The following is a 17052-nucleotide window of genomic DNA, read 5'->3' on the forward strand; positions in this document are numbered from 1 at the left end:
TAATGTTACCTTGCATTACGAAACCACTTATGCAAAGTGCATGGCACACTGAAGAGGGTAGGTACTTGCTAAATGTCTCTTCCTGACTGGGAGGGTTATTAACGATCTCATCAGGACTTTAGTTTATAAAGTGTCTCTGTCTCTTTCCTTTTCCCTCCTTCTCTTTCTCTCTGTTTATCTCTGAAAGACAAATAATACTGGCAAATATAAAAAAGGATGAATTTTCCAAGCCAAACTGAATGGATAGGGCTAGTTAATTCCAAAGTAAGAACTCCTTTCCCTTGTGAACCATCACTCAAAGGAAAAGTTGTTTGAGCATAACTTTAATTTTACAGGAGTGTGTCTTATGCAGATAAAAATTGCCATGACTTGCATACAAATTATTTCCGGACTTCCAGCATTTATAATGCAAAGTAAAGCTCACTTAATATGTAAAAAGGCATCAAACTTGTCAATTGAAAGACTAACATGTTTCTTGCACCTACAAAGAGGTGCTTGATCACATCAAAGCTACAACTACAGCAGGCATCTTCTGCCAGGAATGTTCTGGGTTTCCAGACACATTTCTGAATATCGGTCAGTCCGGTTATGAATACAACTTCTCCTTTCCTCATGTGGAATTGTAATACTATTAGCAAAGACAAAAGGTATAATGTATAATATAGGGAATACGTTAATTTGATCTGTGTGTGTGTGTGTGTGACTTTGTACAGAGGTACATGAGGGGAAATACACCTTTGATGTGATTTTTCTCAGCATGTAATCATGGTTTAAATTAATCAGGCAAATTTAGGTTAGACTAAGGAAGACTTTCCAGACAGTACGGACTTGTCAATACTGGGAAAAAATCAAGATGTACTTTTCGTATCTGAGGAATCTTAGATATTTCAGGCAAGTTTGTGCCTCATGCTAATAGCAGATATTCACATGATTCCATATTCTTATTTAGGTGAGATGAATGACACTGCTAGTTTTCTTCTCTTTCAAAGGATTTGTACTGAAATATCTAATCTCTCAATCTTACAGATGAATTTGTTATAATCTTAGCTGTAGGGCATCAGGCAACAGCCCAAGGAGGCAGATAGAGATGTACAGTTCAACATGCATTTCTTAACTTACATAGTTTAAAATAAATAAGGCACTGCCCTGAAATTCTTAAGAAGGTTGCTGCCTTAATACTAAAAAGGGAATGACGTGGACAAACTTCGCAAGATTTTCCTTAAGCGTCAAAACAAAAATATAAAACAAATAAGCTAAAGCAAATAACTAACTAAAAGTAAACATACATATAAAACTCTTTTAAATGAGAAGTACAGCTTCTTATAAAATATGTATTTCTTTTATTGACAAAAATACTATTGATGTGTATGCATATATGATATAATCTAAAATATTTACTTGTAATAGGCAGCTGTTCTTCCTAGTGCCCAGACAAGGCTTTTGTTTTGTTTTGTCTTTGAGACTTTTTACCATAGCGTGGTGCTACAACAACCCAGTCTGTCCAACCTGGTAATTGACTCTTGCCCAGTGTATGCTTCCTTTTCTGAAGTTTAAAAGCCTGTTCCCCTCTGTACCCTTGCTCAGACAACTTCAGCATTTCAAATTTCAGCTCTCACCATGAGACTAATTGATCCCAAATCCCATTCATAACCTTCAAACTCAGATTTCCAAGAGACTTCAAGACCTTTGGATATGGATGCTTTGCTGTTAATTCAAACTCAACTGCTTCAAATTGTATCTCATATTCTCTTCTAAAGAATATGTCATCCAGATTTTCAATTTCAGACAATACTATTTTTCCAATCATCCACTAGTGTTAGTAAATAACAGTTGTCAGAAACAGCCTAGATTATGTTAACTATACTGGTATTAAAATAAAAAAACTTAATTAAAAAAAAAAAAAGAAAGAAGGAAACAACCTAGATGTTGAACAATGAAAATTAGTTCCCCAATAATACCATTGTAAAAAGGAATGTTATACTGACATCAGACTAATACAGAAACAGAACAAGAAAAAAAAAAATAAACTGACAAGAAAGAGTGTTTATCCTGTACTAAGTGAAAAAATAGTGGGTTAACATTATTTTTAAGTCCAAAAGTTTTCAGTAAAAAATAAGGAAGCAAATAAATATTTAATATATATATTTATTACAATAGTATACATTATTACGTCTATTGCTATACGTCTCTCTGTTTACCATCTGTCATAAAGAGTAAATATCAATATGTAACTAGTCTTATCTGAACTAGGTGGGACTGGGATGACCTTTAATTTCTGGATTTTTGCTCATTTTACCTTTTATACTTTCAATAGTGAACATAAATTAATTTATATGAGACAAATAGAATCAAAGGTATACTAAAATAGTTTTATAAAAGAATCAATGAAAAACCAGTAAGTGAAGATCGAGATAAATATACGCTCTTTAGCTTCCTTCACAGATTGCCCCAAACCAATCCTCTCAGCTATATTTAATATTACACATAAACTTAAAAACATTTAGAACTAGAATAATCAAAGAGATAATCAACCTTAAAAGCTTTACTTTATGAAGAAAAAACCAAGGGTAAAGGAGGTTAAGTGAGTACCTGTAAGTTATTCAGCTAGTGGCAGAGCCAGAATAAAGTGTGTACTTTTTCTATTTTCTTGGTCAGTTTTCCTCCCACCACCTTAAGCCATCTCTCAGAAATCAAATGTTTCAGTCCTTCTTCCTCAAAAATACTCTGTGCCATCCTGCCTCTGTACCTTTTCCCATCTCATCTCTCTTCACCTACGATAAAATTTCCCCATCTGAAGCACTCCCTGGCCACTATAGATAAATAATTTTATCTTGACTACTCCTAGGGCATAAAAAATAAGATTATTTAAATTCACTGATTACACTGAAAATATCTGGTTATATGCTTAATTACTAATATGCTAAAACTTACCCACATCTTCAGGAAGCCAAATTCAAATTTCTTTTCACGGCATATACTGGCTGCTGGCATAATGTGGGGCCCATGAACTCAGACACAATTCTTAACATTCATATAAAACTATTTTTGTTCACATATTTATTGAGAACTTGAGGTTACAGAGATGAACAAAACAGACAGGTCTCTGGAGCTCACAAACAGAAGAATGCAAATAAAGCTACCAACCAACCAACAACACACAGAATTAAAACTAAGGCTAGTTCATCACACTGCTACATGTCTCCATGAATTATTTTATGTATTTCCACTAGCCTAACATATAACCCAAGTCTTCCTTCACCCATCAAATGACTCTTCATCTTTCCAAACTCAGTTCATTTACTCAAGTATATGCTTCCTGGGGCATTTCCTTAATGCATTCCATTCCCTTGTCTAACATATCTTACTGTCATCTCTGCTACGTTGCAATTTAAAATATGCCTGTACCTCGGTAGTCATCAAACTGGGCTGTGCATGTTGATTTTCTCTTCAAAAAAACATAAGCTTCTTGAGGGCAGTGATCATACCTTATTAAAATCAGTAAGTGAGGGGCGCCTGGGTGGCTCAGTGGGTTAAAGCCTCTGCCTTTGGCTCAGGTCATGATCCCAGGGTCCTGGGATCAAGCCCCGCATTGGGCTCTCTGCTCAGCAGGGAGCCTGCTTCCCCCTCCCTCTCTCTCTGCCTGCCTCTCTGCCTACTTGTGATCTCTGTCTGTCAAATAAATAAATAAAATCTTAAAAAAAAAAATTTAAGGGGCACTTGGGTGGCTCAGTTGTTAAGCCTCTGCTTTCGGCTCAGGTCATGATCCCAGGACCCTGGGATCAAGCCCCACATCGGGCTCCCTGCTTCGCGGAAGCCTGCTTCTACCTTTCCCTCTCTTACTCCCCTGCTTGTGTTCCCTCTCTCACTGTCTCTCTCTCTCTCTCTCTCTCTGTCAAATAAATAAACAAAATCTTAAAAAAAAATTTTTTTAATTTAAAAAAGTGAAAAAAATCAGCATCTCCATTAGAATTAGAAATATATGTAATATATGTATGTATTATGTACCATATATACACATATACATGTATATAAAATACCCTTAAAGGCAACTCCACCCTCTTAGAGACAAAGGTAAATAAAATCACTTTTCCACATGTCATCTTCAGATATGTTTTAAATAACTATTATATTCTTTCCAAATCTCCCTTTCCCCCAGGCTTTTTGACACTTTAATTGTCCTTTGTTGAATATCTCATTTGCCTTTTATGTTCTGAAATTGAGAACTGTCCTAACATAGTTGAAAGGGTTAAATGCAAGCACTCGAATTTATGGGATTTCCTTCATCCTTTCCCTTTCTAAAACAGGGACTATCTTATAATCTGGACATTACCACGGTTTCTTTGGTTTTTCAAAATATACTTAATGGAAATGCCAAAGGAAAAAAACCTATAGAATTAAAAGAGGGTAAAGTGATAAAGAATTGAGAGGAAGACAGAGAGGGGGAGGTAAAAATAGAGATTAAGGAAAAGTGAGATGTTGAGCAGATTTTTATAGTGTAAGGATAAAAAGTGACATTGCTTCTACAGAAGTCATTGTCAGACATTAAGAGACATTGTAAACGAGAGAGATGTCTAAAGATGACTTTTTAGTAAGTTTGCTTTTTCCCTCTCGGAATTTTTTAAGGGGAGATTTGAGTGAAGATTTTAGTCATTTAAAATTCCACATAAAAAATTATCTCACGGCATGCATAAACCATGAGAGGTCCCAAATTTATATGGGTTACACTTAAATTTTCTCATTTCATTTCCACCTACAAAATCCTTCAAGGTTCTTCACTACCTGCAGAATGTAGTACCAGCTCCTTAGCATTCATTATATAACTCCAGCTGTGATCTGGGCTCTTCCCACTCCGCACACTTTCTAGTCTCCTCTTTTAGCCTTTCTTATCTCATCTACTTCCACTCCATCACAACATTTTATGCTTCCATTTATTAAACTACTTATAATTTCTCAAACAAAACAGTATCATTAATGTACCTATGCAAAAAAACATAAGCTTCTTTTTTTTTTTTTCCCCCTTCTAAAATGTCCTTTCCTGCCTGGCTTTTCTGCTTTGAAAGCTGCAACCAATCTTCAAGAGTCAGTCCTGTTGTCATCTTCACTATGAAACTTGCCTGGCTATCCACAAACAAAGTTGTTCTCTTATCATACTCTGTACTCATTTGTTTCCACATATGTATCTCCTCCTAATTTAATTTAAGCACCTAGCATAAGACACGGCAAAAAGATGCTCAAAATATTAGTTGAATACATTAGACTAGTGACCTTTACTTAGTCTCTTTTTTACATTAGTCCCTCAGTAAGATGATAATCAACTTACATGAAATTATCATCAAATGCTTTCCAGATATATATTCCATTATTCTATGATTCTAGAGTAACTTTCAACTCTTACCATTGGAAGACTGTTGAGTTTAGCAAAGGCACTAAAAAGAATTATTTAATGCAATGGTAAATAACTACACCAGGCAATTAAGTTAATAATATAAATGTATACATTCTATATCAGGCACGTAAAGTGACATAAACATTTACTGACCTCACAATTTTGCCAAGATCCTGTTGAAAATGAAACATTTTTCTGCCCCACATGATTCTTAACTTCCAGCTTAGACTGGATTTGATTGCAAGCAATAGAGACTAGCCTCAGGCAGCTGTCAAGAGCAAGGGTACAGAAGCATCTCCTGAAACTCAGGGATGCAGCTAACCCTCATGGAAAGCCATTTAATCTGCCTCTCCCTCTCTGTACTCTTCTACATGCTTCTAGTTTAGTCTTCGATCTCTACCAACTGGCTTCCTCTGATTCTTTATGCAGAATGGTTGCTATTCTATAGGTCTAGCCCAGTCACTTCTAACTCTACATATTAAAAACATTAGAAGAGTTTTAAAAATTCTGATGTCTTGGTTAGATAGACTCCAACTAATTACATCAGAATTGCTTAGAGTATGGCTCAAGGAATAGTAGTTTTTGAACTCACTTCAAGGAATTGAACTGTGAATCCAAGGCTGAGAACTGTTTCTTTAGCCATGCCAAAGCTCCCTTTAATTCCCAATTCTCAAGTGAGAAATTCAGGTTTAGTCATGATTGCACTACATGTCTACTTTATTAAAATAAATGGCTACCAAGGGCCTGTTCAAGAGAATAAAGTATTATTATAAGGTGGGCAGATACTCTACAAAGTGCCCATATGGGGACTTTTATTTGCTTATAAAGTCACGATTCTGACAGCCATCATTATATTGTCCAAATATTGAGGCCTACTGTAAAAACAGGACACTTAGTTTATTCTCAGAATCAAGAAGATGCTTGTCTACTTGTAAAGAATACTTATGTCAGACCCAGTGAGAAGTGTTTTGTACTTACTCTCTCCTTATAATCACAACTCTTCAAATTAGGCATTATTCTCTTACTGAAATTGAGGGAAGTGAAATTCAAAGAAAATAACCAACTTCTTCAAGGATATGAAGCCAATAAGTAATAGAGTGAAACTTGAATTCAAAGCTTACACAGCCTACATTATATCAAATTCCTCTTATTTACATAAACAATATTCTTCTGAAGCACTAATGTTCTCCAAATTGGAAACTGATCTGAAAATTATTCACAATTGTTTGATTGAACAAATGCAGCACATGTACTCACACAAGGAAAAATCTATTGTCATAAATAAAAAGTATATTCCATTCAGATATTGATAAGATAATCATGTATGCTGCCTTTCATTTCAGAATGGAAATAAAAACAAATACAATCTTAAAGTATAATGGCCTATTATTTTATTATTACATTATTACTCTTCATCACTGGTAGTCTCCTACTATACCTGGCTGGGTCATGGAATTATACACAGAGAAATTTGCATGTATAATGGTTATGTTGTTGAGGAAAAGAAAATCACATCGTAATTATGTATCCCAATTGCATTTTTCCTTAATTTGTTTTACCAGAATTAAAATTAAAAAACAAAACAAAAAAAAGCTTTGCTAAAAGCAAGACTATTGGTAGTGTTATATTTGATTGAAGAAGAGAAAATAACTACCACTATGTTCCATCCAATTTAAAATCATTAAACAGCTTTCACTTACTCATTTTATTTATATTTCATTGTGATATAACTACAATGTTCCCTATCTTAAGGTACAGCTGCTCTAGAATCATCTATTCTGAGATTATTTTAAGGCAAAGAATAAATAACATTATATAGCTACTTAGGACTAGATTAATTCATAGGCTGGTTTTATGCATTAATTAACTCCAGGTCAGTTACTTTGCCCTTTGAAGAAATATCTATTGAGGAGGAAAACTTGCAAAGCAGAAATTAATTTGGATTAGCTGCTTCCATGGTGGAAAGGCCTAGGTAGAGTGATTACAATTATGACATAAAATCAGATTTCATTTCTCCATTTTGAGAAATTACTATTTGTAATGAAAATTTTAGAAAAGATATGAGGCTACAGAAAAGTTTCTAAAAATAATAATCCCATTTTGTTCACTTCTTTAAAGGATTATAGTCATATTGCTCTTAATAAGATATCTGTAACCTGAGTGCAGAATTAGGCTACAAAATTAAACCTTAACTCAAATCCATGTGATCTTTTTCTTCATCTAAACTTTATCTCCATCTCCAACTACCAGCTCTTAAGCAACCTAAGGTAGTATCATACAAAAATTCCTCCTCTTCAGCAAAAAAAAACTATTCCTCCCCCAGTTTTCTCCACTTACTTTATGACACTACCATTCATTCATCTTAAGCCAAAAATCTGTGTATTATTCTTGATAGTTCTTTTCTTTCATTCCCCATTTTTCTTCCACCAGCAAATCTAATGACTCTTATCTTCAAAATATATGAGTCCATATACTTCTATCTATACTCATTCCCATCATTATCTCATTGGGATTATTTCTTACTGTTTTTTTCCATTTTCCTTGCCTCCTGCTAGAATCTACTCTTTACTTTGCATCAGAGCCTTTTAAAAACACAAATTTGATTTTTAAAAACTTTTCATTCATTTATCATTGCATTTTGTTAATATCCAAACTATTTTTTTTTTAAAGATCTTATTTATTTATTTGACAGACAGAGATCACAAGTAGGCAGAGAGGCAGGCAGAGAGAGGGGAAGAGTAAGCCTGCTGAGCAGAGAACCCGATGCGGGGCTCTATCCCAGGACCCTGGGATCATGACCTGAGCTGAAGGCAGAGGCTTTAACCCCTGAGCCACCCAGGCACCCCATTAGTATTCAAACTATTATAGCCTACAAGATCATTCAGGAAGTGGTCCTGTTCCCCTATCCAAATTGACCTTATGCCATTATCAATGTTAATGCACCTATCAGTCACATATGACATCCACTAAACTCTGTCTTTCCATGGCTGTTTGCAGTTGCTATTTTCTCTTCCTGGCATGCCCCTTTTTTATTCTTCTAATTCCATTTATTTGGTCATTATTTTGTCATTTTATTTGGTTATCATCCTGTTTCTAACTCCTAAAACCCTCAGAATTTCCCCAGTGATGAGAGCAATGAAGGGTTTGGTTTTTTTTTTTTTTTTTTTTTTAATGTTAATAGATGAAAGCACCTAAGAATGGGGGCCAGTTGTCAGGAAATCCACCACATGGTTCTAGGGTTGGAACTTTCTGTCCCATCCCTTTGACCCCCTGACCTCTAGGGATTTGATAGGGTCTGGAGGTTCAATCAAAATGTAATCAATTGTGACTATGTAATAAAGCCTCTGTAAAACAAAAACAAAAACAAACAAAGGAACAACAACAAAGGACAGGGTTCAGAGTACTTCCAGGTTGGTATACAGGTGGAGATAGGGGAGAAAAGTGCACCTGGAGAGGGCATGGAAGCTCTGCACCCTTTCTCCATACTAGTCCTATGCATCTCTTCCACCCAGCTGCTCCTGAATTATATCCTTTTATAATAAACCAGTGAGCTAGTTAAGTACAATGTTTCTCTGAGTTCTGTGAGCCTTTCTAGCAAAAACTGAACCCAAGGAGGCAGTCATAGGAACCTCTGATCTATAGCCAGCTGGTCAGAAGTACAGGTAACAACCTGGATTTAGGATTGGCATCCTGTGTGGAAGGGGTCATTGGAATCTTCAGTCTACAGCTTGTTGGTTAAATACAGCTTGTTTGGCTTATGAATGGCATGTGAAGTGGCAGGGGAAGGCAGAAGGTAGGACAATCTACCAAATGGTGGTTACCTGTGGGATCCTATTTCAAGGTACATAGTGTTGGAATTGAGTTAAATTGTAGAATACCCAACTGGTGTCCCAAGTATTGCTTTGTGGCATGGGGAACTCATGTCACATATATTGCAATTGGATCCAGGAACCCAAAATAGTGTGTTTTCAAGTGGCTTCTCCTCAGAAACAGAATGCAGACTATATGTGGGGTTGGGCAGTAGTGTGGCTAGAGGGACACAAGTCTCCATTTGTGCCCAAGGAGGCTTCTTTAATAAAATAAGATCTGAGCAGATGTGAGAAGGATGTGAGCAGAGTCATGCATATAGCAACTTTGGTATACACTCTGACTTTAAAATGAATGGTTTAATTTATCAACTGAGCTACTGCAATAACATTGGTTTCTTTTACCTTCTACTAATTATATTATCATTCATTAAGAAAATATCACATAGACTATTACACAGAGGCCCCATGTCATAAAACCCAAAGGGTTTGGTTAAAGGATAAACTAGTGAATTAACTTTAAGAAGTGGTTTGTAAGTTAGCGAAGCCCCCCACCCCGCCAATCATGAATAACATGTTGACAAATTTTCAAAAGTGTCAATCAATAAGGTAACAATTGCCATATTCACAGGCCTGGGGCCAAAGGTGGTGACACTGCTGACAAGATGTCAATGACTACTGTAAGAAAAGCCTGGTGACCAGCACAGGGTGGTGCTGACAGCAAATCCATGTAGCACAAAGAAGTCGGCATGATCAAGGTGAGAGTGATGAAGGTAAATAAAAGAAGCTGACATTTAAGAAAGGTGACAACAGCAATGTTAAATATTAAGACTTGGAATAAAAAGCTCAAAATTGTAAGTCAACAACCTACCAGGCAATACTGCTTTTGTGTTAACCTATTAACCCTTGTATTTCTGGGAGGGAAAGTTGCTAAAATAGGCTAAGGTAAGGATGGGACACAGGGAAAAACTAATACAGTCACTCAGATGTTATTTTTGAACCTGAAACAGGTCAGTTAGGCCACTTTGAAACTCTTTTGTCTCACCGTTAAAACACCTATTGTAAAGGATGGCAGTGAGGATCACAGGAGAAAAATTATAATGCGCGGGTATGCTCCTTTTTATCCACTCTTTCCACGATAACTGTACCCCACCACCTGTTTGAGCCACGTGAATTTGTATGGTCTGCTTCATGTGCCCCATAATTTAAAACATTTCTTCAGTACATTCAATTTTTCAGTCATAGTATCAAGTGCCTGTCACACGGTAGGCATTTTATTGGTCAACTACCTATTATCAGGTAGGCATTGTTCTAGGCACAGAAACACTAGAAAACAAAACTGACAAAGAATTACTTTGAAGATTACATTCCCATGGGATGTGTCTGGCATATAGTGACCATGTAATGCCTGCGAAGGGATCCGAAAATGAAGTAAGATCATTCTGAGGGCTAGCTGTATGGACTAGAAAAGTTTAGTGTCATTGTTCTCATCCTGACTCTGGCACAGAGTTCTCTATGATTGGGAGGGACTTACCTATGTGTTCTGCCTTCCCTATGCTCAACTGAAGCTCAACCATAGGACATGGTGAGGAAGGGGCAGGATGACTACTGACAACAGTAGGGCTAAGAATGGAAAAACCTGGGTTCTAGCCCTAGCAGGCCATACCATCAACACTTTAACAAAGGCATTACATTTCTCCTGTTCTTTTCTATGGATGCTATTGCTGTCTTCATCTCTTTGGGGGTCTTTAACATATTTATTTTAAATCCCTTTCAGAGAATTCTATTATGGTTCTCTTCTCCTGAGTGAATTTTTCTGTGAGTTGAATTGACTCTTTTAAAATCTGTTCCTCAGCTTTCTTTCTTTTCTTCTTCTTTTTTTTTTTTTTAATCATTTTATCAACCCTTTATCGATAAGTATGGACATTAAGGCCCTGGTAGCTTAAACAATTTATTATTATTATTATATTTATTATAGCTTAAATAATTTTCTATTTTCACTATTTTATTTTATTTATTTTTTATTATGTTACGTTAGTCACCATACAGTACATCATTAGTTTCTGACGTAGTGTTGCGTGATTCATTATTCGAACATAAGGAATAGTGTGGAGGACATTAGAGGAAGGAAGGGAAAACCAAAGGGGAGGAAATCAGAAGGGGAGAAGAACCATGAGAGACTATGGACTCCGGGAAACAGTCTGAGGGTTCAGAGGGGAGGAGAGGTGGTGAGATGGGTGAGCCCAGTGATAGGCATTAAGGGGGCACGTGTTGGGATATTCCTCAGCTTTCTGACCCATATTTAAGTGGTTGAGTCAAATATTTCCAAGGCCATAGCCCTCTCAACAAAATTTAGCATATGCTTTCTAATTTGTAAACCGGGGGAAAAAATATTTACTCTGGCAGGCATAATTTTGAGTACGATGTGAATGTTAAGCCTCTAAAAAAGATAATCAGCATATCATAGGTATTTGATAAATTAAATTCTTTATTTTTAACATATATAATTAGGGTTTCAGAAGCATAAAAAACTAATTTTGTCTTTTTTATGGATAAAGATAGTGAGGCTCAAGATAATGCATTTGAGATTTTAACCATTTTAGTCCTTGAGCTGAAAATTCCACCTCTGTGTCTACACTGTGCCATAAGTGAGATAACCAAAAGGCAATGTGACATTCCCAAAGGTCCAAAGGCAGAATTAATGAATAATTAAGTCAGGCTTTGAACCTAGATCTCCTGACCTTTAGGCTTTCATTATACCATCTGTATCTAGATATTTTCAATTGAGTCCTTTATAACTTATATAAGACTCAACTTTACTAAATCATTGAATGTAGAAGAACAAAGTGTTCTGATGAAAATTTTTGTATTTAAATCTCCACCAGCAAGCTAAAGATTTTCAGTGCTTTGTTCTACTGTGATATTTTCAGGAGCTCCACACAGCCCCAGGTATCAAGGTTGGAGATTTGGCATGGAATTCGTAACACCTATAGACCGTTTAGACCAAGTGACTTAAGAGTGGCTAATTTCTTTCATACTCCCTTAGCACCCACTGCGGTCAGGTTCAGTACGGCATGGATCAGATTTTTCAGTTATTTTTTCTAACCATTCTAATCTGGCGCTATCTGCCTGAAGTAGAAATCTACTGCTGTATTGGTAAGGATATATTCTGCCTTTATGGAGACAATTTCATTTTAAATTACTTTTCAGGTCAAACGCTGCCATTTAATAAAGGTTTGGAACCCTATATAAAGTCAATAAAAGGCATTAAAATCCCTTATTAGTCATGGTATTTTCTTTCCTTATCACCAACTAGATAGTTTTGTTTTCATAGCTCCATTGGATATAGGCTCATTCCTCATTTTTACCCCTGATTTCCTTTTAGAACAAACATATAGACGTTACAAATAGTAAATCCCCCTTCATACACAAAAAGCTATGCCATTTTACAAACAGAAATTTCAATAGAAAAAAAAGTCAAGCTTCTGATCCTTAATAATTATTTTGAAATATTTAGCTAGGGAATTCGTCAAAAATTAACATGACTCTACCATCAAAGAGACAAACTCTACAGATAGTCTATGGGGTTTATCGTATGCTCATTTATAAACACTTGAAACAAACTTCATTTTTCAATGACTATAAGCAATTTAACTTCACTACTTCTCACTGGAAGGGATAAAAATGAGATCACATGCACTTCTGATTCTAGTTCAGTCTAAAGGCATAGTTTACCAAAGAGAAATTGGGCTGAAGTCATTTCAATGCAGTGATCCTGACCAAGTGGAAAAACTTAGCATGGAAACAGCATTTACCCATGACATACTTCAATATTATTTTTTGGAGTCTATCACTATCTCAAACTGAATCCATTATGATTTAAAAGTGTCTTTTTATTGATATTCATTGTTTTTCAACCTGACAGTGGCCAATGATTCATATCAATCTTCTTTTAACATAGGAATTAAAGAGTTTGCCATATATCTTAAACTGAAGGACACTTTTTCAATAGGTCTCAGGATTTTAATACAGTTGTCATTTGAAAAGCCTTACCTCCTCTCAATTGGAGAGGGGTTTAGAAAAGAAGAAGCCAGCTCCGTGGATAAGATTGTTTTTAACTGAAGCAGTGAAGGATTCAAAAATTAGTATGACATATCGATGATGCCTCTTTTTTTTTTTTTTTAAGGCATTTTTATTCTCTAAGTGCAGGAACACTGCAGTTGGCTGTCAATCATTAAACCACAAAATGGAGTCCTTTGCCTGGCAAAGAGATCTGCAACTATACCAATACTGGTAAACTAACCACCAAATTATAGCCTTTTCTCTTGCCTCACCCAGATTTCACAGGGGCTGCACACCCAAATAAATGCCTCTTGGCTACCCATTCATCTAACAGCTGGAAAGATGACACTTGACATTTGGAAACTTTCCTGTGAAGATTGCTGCAAGGCTTTCCCATTAGCTTCCTGGTGAGACTGTAAGGTCGAATAAGCTGCCTCAAAACCTGCAAAGGGTAACGGAAATGCTCTAATATTAAGCCTGGGCAATTTAAATTTCTAATTCTCAAATCATAGTTCTTCAGATATTGTAGAAACCACTGGAATATTTCAGGGCAAAAGAATGCCTTTGAAGATGTGAAATTAAAATGGTATTTTAAGCAATGATAATGATAACAAGTGTCTTCAAAGTTGGCACTGAAGTTCTAAGCAATGGAGACTTGGGCATAGATAAGTTCCTCTAAGTTTATTTTCTAAAATCCCAGACTGTCACATTTTCGGCAAATGCTCATCTTTGTTCCGAGCAATAATCTTTAATATGAGACACAGAGGCTATCATTGTTTAGATTTGATTTTCGCATATAAAAAATTATCAGAGATAGCTTTAAAATCCTTACAATCCAACAACGTGGGCTCTTTTTGAAAATCAGTGAACCTGCTATAAAATAAAAATGTAAATATTCTATTATGAAGGCAATGCTGTGATCTTAAAAATCTTTCAAGTATAAACATATGCCTTTGTCCTCTTTAGAAAGGTAATTCCTTTAAAAGAGATCCCCATATCAAAAAGTTTTAATAACCTGACTGTTCATGAAAGATATTAGAAAGACAAAATCCCTCACATAATCTTCAACCCTAAAAGTGGCAGAAGGTGAAAGATTTCATTTATTGATATGAACGCACATAATTCAATTAGCTTTATAGCAATGATCCTTTCACACTGCGCTCAGTTTTTAATTCCCCATCTTCAAAGTGTCCTTACAATTTTCTATTCTTGTTTGTTAACTCAGTATTTCTCATGTGAAAGATTGACAAGAATGAATAGGCCTCTCTAAATGTTCAGTCGTATGTCCAAATGTAGATAAAATTAATAATATGATTAAAAGGGAAAAATGAAACATTTAAAAAGTATATGCAGAAGGACACTAAAGAAACAGGAGACATGAATGATGTCACTTTCAGTCTTGAATTAATCAGCATCTGGGATGGAAATAACTTTTTAGAAGTCAGTTTAGTGATGCCGAATTGTACCTCATCAGCAACAATGACAGACAGGGATTCCTACAGATGTGCACCTCATGGCCTCAGATCACAAACCAATACAAGGGCAAGCCTTGCTTCCCTATGCCATTCCATCAACAAATCCACCAAAAAAAGTCTTAGCTCCAAAAAATGGAATACTTAGCTATGACTGGACTCCTTTCTCTTCAGACTAAAATCACAACCACCATCTTGTACTCACTCAATGGTGAGACTATGGCATGAATCTCTCTCCACTAGGTACTGAAATCACAAATTCATTTCACATAGCCTATTGAACTGCCATCAGATGATAATGACTTTCTGTCACTCTTGACCTGAGGCAGATTTGAACTAGTGACCAAGAGGTTAAAGGCTCTGTATCTTATTACCAATCCCCTGAGATACCTAGTCCCCTCAACAACTACTGATTCTTTTGAGCCTCAATCGAACCAAAAGAAAACACACAAAAACCTCAAGTAAGAGAAAAATAGGCCATCAATGCAAGGAATTTTTAATAGTTTTGAAGAACTTTGCAAACTCCTATTTCAAAATGTACCCATATACTATATACAACTCAGTAGAACCACATTAACTATTAGAGAACTTCACTACGACCTTCATTAAAATATCATATAAGCTTTACTGTAGAGCTAGAAAACACTGTAGAAACCTAAAACTTAAAAGACACTTGCGCTCCGTGATCTTACAGGGTTAAGAAAGACATTTTAGACCCAGTAAAATGGCAGAATATTTATGTGTATATCTTGTGTATATGTTCTAAGATAATTCTGCCACAAGAATTTGTTTTGAGGGGGATGACAAGTTGGAAAGAATAACACAGATTCATAACTAAAATAATCCAAACAGTATCAAAATAATCAAACCCTTAACATGAATACTTATTATAGGAATATACCATGTTTAATAAAGGATAAATTTTGAGGAAGACACAAAAAGAATATCATTTGGGAAGATGCAGGTAGGCAAACTCATGTATGTAGTAGAACCACTGAAATGAAACAAAAAATGAAAAAAAAAGTAACTTTATGTTGTTGCTGAAAGCTGACCTCAAATGGTGGCAGTGAATAAACAGTACTGTGTAACATTCAACCTCAGTTCAGTGACTCCTAAACTCACTTGTAAACATAGCAACCAAAACTTTTTTTTTTTTAATATGTTTAACGTTCCAATGCCTCCTTTCCTATCCTCTGCAGTTTCTCATCGTGTTTGAATTTCACAGAAGGAATTCTACTTGAAAGAAAGGAGGTCTTCTTTTCCTTTTCATTTCCTGTCTATATTTGAAGACTCCTTATATAATTCCTTTCCTTTATTTGAATTTCTATCCCTACCTATCCTTTCCATATTTATCCTTCCACTAATAACTCTTGCCTTTTGCCCCTCAATATTTATCTTTATAACACTGCAAGTGCTTCTCTTGCAGAAACATGTAAGTTTACTTGATCCCTTCCACTACTAGTAATAAATACTGTGGTGTTTCAGTGTTGCATCTAAAAGATAGTAAATTTAAAATAGAATTCTGAATCACAGAATAATGACATGGAGGATACTCTAATGATGTAATCAAATCCACGGGTTTAAAGATGATAATTTTCATATACTTGGACCAATTTTATTTGACAAAATGTCTCATGTTGGTAAGATCATCTTCTCAGAAATAACATGATGACTTCAAAAAAAAAGGAGTTTCTTATCTCGGATCAGAACTTAGAAGCATTTAGCCTATATTCCATTCACAAGTTTTCTCTTAATGGAGTATGGACATAGCACAGTGAGATAACACATAGTCTATTTTCCTCTACTTTTTTGTGACGAAATGTGTTTCTACGTTAATACTAAAACAAAGTGCTCAATTTTCTAAACAATTGTATTTTGGTACATTACTGACATTTTTGTCAATATACCATTTTATAAATATATTTTGTATTAAGACTTGTCTTTGGTACAGAAGGACATTGGGCATCATATGGTTTCCCTTAACAACCTGGTTGCACCTAACAGACTCACTAGACTAATAATATCTTCCCTCCTGTTCCTCTGTGAGGTACAAAGGAAGGACAAGCAGTGCTGAGTCTCTGTTATGAGGAGGGTACCTGTGTGTCTATGAACATTCTACCCTCCCCCTTGAATTCTGTGCTTATGGAATCAGTTGTATGGTCCTCACCCCATTTGTGTTGGTTATAAATGTAAATCAAAATTGTGTAAATTGAAGAGCTCTATGAATGTGAAAAGAAAGGGGGTTGAGTCTGTGAAAACTAAATTGAATATTTTCAAAAGCTATGATAAAGGTGAGTTGCTAAAAAAGAAGTTGCTATGAAATTAG

At 35.6% G+C, this 17052-nt stretch overlaps 1 protein-coding gene across 5 annotated transcripts in view; it reads right to left on the reverse strand.

Annotated features, from left to right (window-relative positions):
* Positions 1-17052, reverse strand: part of DPYD (dihydropyrimidine dehydrogenase) — an 831034-nt gene that overhangs the window by 399100 nt on the left and 414882 nt on the right. The window lies entirely within an intron of this gene.

Source organism: Mustela nivalis, assembly GCF_964662115.1.
Source record: "Mustela nivalis genome assembly, chromosome: 10".
Lineage (NCBI taxonomy): Eukaryota > Metazoa > Chordata > Mammalia > Carnivora > Mustelidae > Mustela > Mustela nivalis.